The sequence below is a fragment of the Lotus japonicus genome, chromosome 1 (assembly GCF_012489685.1).
Source record: "Lotus japonicus ecotype B-129 chromosome 1, LjGifu_v1.2".
Classification (NCBI taxonomy): domain Eukaryota; kingdom Viridiplantae; phylum Streptophyta; class Magnoliopsida; order Fabales; family Fabaceae; genus Lotus; species Lotus japonicus.
Genome location: NC_080041.1, coordinates 26,452,787 through 26,459,392, shown reverse-complemented (window position 1 = coordinate 26,459,392; position 6,606 = coordinate 26,452,787). Strand labels below are relative to the sequence as shown.

The 6,606-nt window shown below is 39.4% G+C and overlaps 1 pseudogene; it reads right to left on the bottom strand.

Moving 5' to 3' along the window:
• Positions 1–4,918: 4,918 nt before the first annotated feature.
• LOC130731233 (uncharacterized) lies at positions 4,919–6,084 on the bottom strand (annotated as a pseudogene).
• Positions 6,085–6,606: the final 522 nt, after the last annotated feature.

Genomic DNA, 6,606 nt, shown 5'->3' with positions numbered 1-6,606 from the left:
TGAGTTATTTAAAAGTCCATTGTATAAGTTTTCAAAGATTATGAAAACAAAATATATTTCTAATTTCTTACACTACAATAATATAATGCATGTTACCATGTCACCTTATTAGTCAATATAGGCACCATCAAGTATTGAGCTGAAGTGGACCTTTTGGGGGACAAGGGGTTGTTCAGTCCATGATTTAACCACTGTAGGGGTGTGTACTTTTGCATATTCACTATTCAGATCTCTCCACACAATCACAGACACAAATACACCCAGGGGTGCAAACCAAACTCATTAGTCCTTTCTTATCCTAAGTCCTAAATTTGGGTTGTCAAAGAGTTTAATCAGAGGTACAAAAATCTGACTTGTATTAAACTACAGATAGAAACCAATTCAAACATCAAAGTGGTCCTGTTCCTCTTGTTTGATGTGTGTTCCTTCTTCTGCAATGATTTCTTCTACTCCATTTTGTCATCTCCTTAATGGTTGTTTCTTTACTACAGGACCAAGGGTCACAAAAGCACACTTGCACTTCCATTATTATTTTTTTGTCTAATGCAGTTGGTATTCTCCACATGAGTTAATTCTGTTAGAGCCGAAAACATTCAAATCATGGTACGTTAATTCTCCCGCGATTTTTTTTTTTCTATTCACATTACTCGAATTTAAGACCTTACTTAAGGAAAATCAAATATGTACCATTTGAAGGAAGAACTTGTTGGTTTGCACTTGTATAATTGACAAGCTCAAACTCACACCATTCTGAGAAGTGAAAACACCCAAAACACTTGCAAATCCATTCCCATCATACAAATTTCTTATCTCTTAACTTTCCTTTTGATCTTCTCAAACTCCCAAAGAAACATGGGCAGTGAAAATCATCACCATCATGACTTGTACCATCAGAACCTGCATATCCATAACAGAAGCACATTCCTGCCAATGCTATGTTCAAGGACATCCATAAAAAGTGTGAGTCTTCCACAGAGAAGAGACCATCATCCAGGTTCCTTCTCCATTAACCCTCTTTCCCCAAGAATTGGTTGCATGGGTCAGGTGAAGAGGGACAACAAAATAGCACAACTTCCAACCTCACAACAACATAGACTCAGCCTCACCACCACCAAAAGCAACACCACCTCCATCTCTATCTCCCCTATTGTCAAGTATTCTAAGCTCAAAAAGCTCTTCTCTGCCAAAAACTTAAACCACCACCACAACTGCTCCTCCCTCCAGTTGTGGAAGGACGCAACGAGTGACCAAGGTTTTAAATTGCGGTCGTGGTAGTGGTTGTGCTTCCAGCTGCGTTGTGGAATTGCAGACAAATACTAATGGATATGGCCGCAATTGCTGTCGTGATGCCGGTGCGAGACTCCCACACTCTTCGCGTTCCGGACCGCAATTTAAATCCCTGCAGGTGACAACAGTAAGTGGTGCAGATATGTCCAGGAACAGAAACCAGAGGCGTGGTTGGATTAGTAATGAGAATGTTATTCCCATAAGCATTGAAAACATGGATCCTCCTCTCCCTGTGATCAAGGGAGTGAGAAAGTCAGATGAAGGAAATAGTCTTTGGAAAAGGAGGTCAGGTGGGGTTGCATTGAAAAGTTTAAAGCTTCCACAGATTCACCATCCAAGACATCATCTTCAGCTTACAAGTGTTTGATGGGTGATCAGATCAGACATATTGAAAAGTCTTCTTTTTTCCTATTTGTGAAATTTATACATCAGAATATTAGATATATATTCTACAAGGTCTGTTTTTATTTTGTGTTGCTTGATTTCCTGGGGTATCTCACATATGGCAGTTATTCAGAAAATCCTAGTTATATTGTATGGCATATATCAGTGAATACATCATAAGAGAATAACCAACAATGTCGTGTACTTATACAAGTGGCATGTTTTGTACTAAGAAATTAGCAAAAATGGATTTTGGTTTATGCACATTCAATTCAATTTTTCAAATATAATCTGGGAAATGACATGTAGTGGTTAACACACATCAATAACATTACATGATGCAGACAAATGTTCATATTACTGTCTTAGGGAAAGGAATGTCATTCTTATAGACCAGTACTTCAAATATTCCCTAAATGTTGGAAAATGATTTAGCCTAGGTTTGAAACAACTTGATTAAACTTATTGTATGAGAACTTGTAAATGTTTGAGTGTGATAATGAAAACAGGTTATATCCTACTTATAAGCTCTATTGATTTAATTTCATAAGCTGCTACTCACATTAACATTTGAACAAGCGCTTATACCTATCTATAAGTTGTTTTGAGTTTATTTGAATAAGTTTCTCATTGTTATTATCTTTTAACTAAGTTGTTTACCTAAACACACTTATTTCACCAATGAACTAAATGATTATTTTTGCAGAAATTAAGTTGGAGGGTAACTGGATACTTGCTAGTCAGCAACATGCAACATGCAGTAGTAAAAACTGTGTTTGTATTTTTAGTTCTTGTTGTGAAGCTGACACGGTAAAAGTTTCCGATAATGCAAATCAAAGACATCTTCAATGTGTCGGAGAGGGCAACATGATAGCAGATTTTTCAGAGTTCATTCCAAGGAAACAATCCACCCACCAGAAAGATCTAAGTTTCTCCAGGAAAGTGGTGAAGTTAAGGAGCATGATAACTTACCAATAACCTAATAGAGATAATGAATAAAATCAACTGGACGAGTCCTATACTAGAGATCAAATACTTGGCATCCGAGGGTCAAAGATTTAATTAGCATCTGGACGAGTCCTATACTAGAGATCAAATACTTGGAATGGAGAAGCTAATTATTAGGAAAATGAACTTCCGTCTTAATGCTCCAACTCCTTATGTTTTTCTGGGGAGGTTTCTCAAGGCTGCGTTAGCAGCAGATAAGAAGCTTGAACAAATGGCTTCTTTCTCATGCCTATGCTTAGAAGAATATGAGCTTTAGCTTTCAGCCTTTGTCCTTCGCCTAGATCCAGACCCTGAGGACCTCCTCCGCCCAAATCGAGCCTTGCGATCCTCCGCCGCCCTGATCCACCCGATGTGGAACTCCTCCAACACGTCTATAAACCGGACCATGCCCCTATCCGACCTGGTCACAACCAGGTCTTTTCCTGTGGGGTGGCCTCGCCGAGGCCTTCACCTCTATGTCTACCATAACGTTTTAGTATCATCAATACTCAAGAAACCACGAGATCTGGGAATGTGTTACCAGAATTCCCACGGACGTCGCCAATGTTCACAATTTAAAATTAGCAGAGAGGAAACTAGACTGGAACCCTTGAGAAGTAGGACCCCTAATAACCTAGCCGCATTAGTGTATATAATGTGTACACACCTTTTACAATGTAGGCTCTCCCTTTTATAGTGGAAGGAAAAAACTTTAAATCTTAACCCTAGCTGGACTTTTGTGCCTCAAACAATTGGCTCAAGAGCCCTTACAAGCTTCTATCTAAGTCAACTCGCTCTAACAGGATTTGAACTTGGAGTCAAAAGGCCACCCTTCAAAGGCATGAGGGGGAATGCTTCGCCAATTCCCATTGAAGGGCGTCTCATGACCTGAATATTGATAGCTCGCCCTTGAGCCCTCCCGGTGGATTCTGCTCTCCATTGACTTATACCATTTCAAGGGGAGTTGCTCTTCACAAGCATGTACTGGATGTGGCATATTTCTAAGGAAGTGTTGCCTAGTCACAAGTTCCAAGATATTGTGCCTGAAGTATGGAGGTTAAGTGTGTCTTTCATGGCTTGCTAACTCTGTGCTTCGTCTCGGGGCGGTCTATTGACCATCCACAAGAGGGGGACCGACCTTAAATGATTCTTCATTCACAACGTGTTGATGCTGGAATTTTGAATTAAGGGTATTCCCATTACTTAAGGTCAGAGCAAGCGTCAACAAAGACTTTGAAGTTAGAGGGCTTGAAGAGAAGTTTTGAATAGAAGGGAAGGCCGAGCATTAAGGGATCTCAAAGTACACCAGTTTGAAGACCTTTCTCGAAGTCATAAGAGAGCCCCGAGGACATTCCGACACTTAGGAATTCCCAAATTTTGATTACCACCCACCACTAGTTCTCTCCCATGTTACCCAAGCAAGTCACATATAGTGGGAAACAATTAATACAATTATAAAAGGTAAATATGGAAGATTGTAAATAATTTTTTAAATCAACAAATTAATTAGATTCATTACATATTTTCTTCATAGATACAATTGTCTAAAAGTGGTCTTATTGTCTAAAAAGTGGTCTTATAAAAAGGAATGAATGGAGTATAAACTTAATTCACCTAGTGGAAGGTGAATCACAGAGATTGTGAAATGGTGAATCCCGAAGGAACAGAGCGCTGAATATAAGATACGTTTCGAAAGGAAAAGAGTAACCAAAAGTCTCAGTGTTATTAGCCTTATTGGAAGCTAAGCGTAAGTGATTTGGGAGTGTTAAAGACAGCTAAGATGCATGACCAATTTAAAGGAAAGCACTTCAGGTTTAAATTTCAATTAAATGCTTAAAAAAAATGTAGAACTGTCCTGTATGTCACAAAGCTTTAGCTTTGTGCCCTTTGGCAGGGGCCTTTCAAAGCTTATTGGAGCTTATCGACAAAAAATGCACTAAAAAAGCTCCAATAAGTGCTCTTTGGTTTACTTCAAACGGGTACAAAACAACATATGATTCAGACCAAAGGCAATCATCAGACTACACCTAGCAAAATAATAATATTTTGAACCTGAGAATAATGGATTCAGACTTTGTATCAGGCATTTAATAGAACTGAACGTGCATAATTCTTACATCCCAAGCAGTAGAAAAAAATAGCAAATTTAAATAAGAAACACGAAACCTGAAATAACTAAACAAGAACGATCATCTGACCAAAGCCATATGTCGCTTGACATAGTACACTGACATCATTCAATAATATATATACCAGTGTGCTACCTAATCAGCGAACAAAAGGAGGCATAAGCATGGTGGTGCTCATTGGAATGCAGTCCAGGGTTTTGACGAATACTTGCATCCTAAGTTTATCCATAGCCTTTCGTGCAAGGTCTACACTTGTAACTCGTCCCTGAGTCTCTTCAATTATATCAAGAATGATAGTGGTAAAAACCCCATATAATTTGTGTGGGTTAGGAGGAGTAGTAGTGGTTGTGGAAGAAGCTAAGAATAATTCTGGCATATAGAAGGAAGGGTCCCCTGTCCTCTTTGGGCTTCTTCTGGTCATATTGGAAAGCATTCAAGAGAATTAATCTTGAACTTGGAAAGCTGGTCTCCCTCTGAGTGGGTCTTGAGAGTTGGAGTTATGCAAGGTGTTTCGATATCAACGGGAGACAAACCGGTGGCGCAAAAACACGGATATTTCACACAGACAAATTTAGCATTTGGGTGTCTTGTGTAAAATCTTGTATAGTCTTGTTGACTAACCACTGGTATTGCCGGAGTACAACACACAGAATTTTCAGGTTGAATTAGGCAATCGGAGACAATTGTCAGGGTACAATCTAAAGAGCCGGCAGTGTATATAATTGTCCTGAAATGATTATCTGTTTGCAAGCAAGCACATAAAACAAAGAATTACTATATAGTATATACCAATGCCAGCCAGCAAACAAATTAGGGTTTGTTTGGATACCGATACCATACCTGGGAGGAGTACTTTATCAGAAGTAGTGATATTGCCATCAGAGCAGCCATGGGCGATGAGGTGGATGAAAAGGATGTCACCTGGTTTAGCATGCTCAACCAAATAGCATGTCTCCAGTCGTATGTTGTAGTCAGTGGGTTGTGATTTGTCTGGGTCTCCATCTTCAATCAAGAGAGTGATGTTGTTATCTGAAAACCCTCGCAGATCCATGAGGAATTCTTCATCCTCAATATCTTCCCTTTCACATCATCAATATCATTCATCTGTGGGTGTTTCAATCCAATCAACAGAGCTTTCTTTTCCCCTAAATTTCCCTCAACTGCCTCAATCTTCTTCTTCTTTGCTAAATTTTCCTCTACCGGCTCAATCTCCTCCCGTGATCGCATTATAGATGCCATCAGTTGCCTGCTGAATCTGATGATGATCTTTTTTTTCTTTCTTTTTCGGTGATTGAGGTTTTGACAATCGCTGCGGCGTGTGGTCTTAGGATCGAATCCTATTAGGTCCTACTGCACTGTTTTTTTTTTGCACTTCCCATATATTTGGGCCTACTTTGTATTTGGGCTGTATTGGTTTGGTGTCAATTTATGTTAAACTAGGGTTAGCAGATATTTGGGCTGTCAGATATTTGGGCATACTTTGTCTTCCGTGAATTCCGGCCATCGTCGTCCCACCACTTCACGTAACTGCCCATCGTTCTGCTCCTATGATCCCTAATCTATTCACCGACTATGCCACTGTCACTTCATCGACAACTGTTCCACTTCATCCTGTACTTCCTTCCGTTGGATTGGTTGTATTTGTTGGATGCTACTATGCTATGGAGCTCATCTATTATCTATATTCACTTCTCCCTATCAACAAACCATGGTACTGTTGACATCTATAATTGTGTTTTCTATTTTACAAGTTGTGTTCCTATCTCCTCCCTTAATTCCTTTACAGCTTCTCTGATTTGATCTGGAGAATTCTAAATTC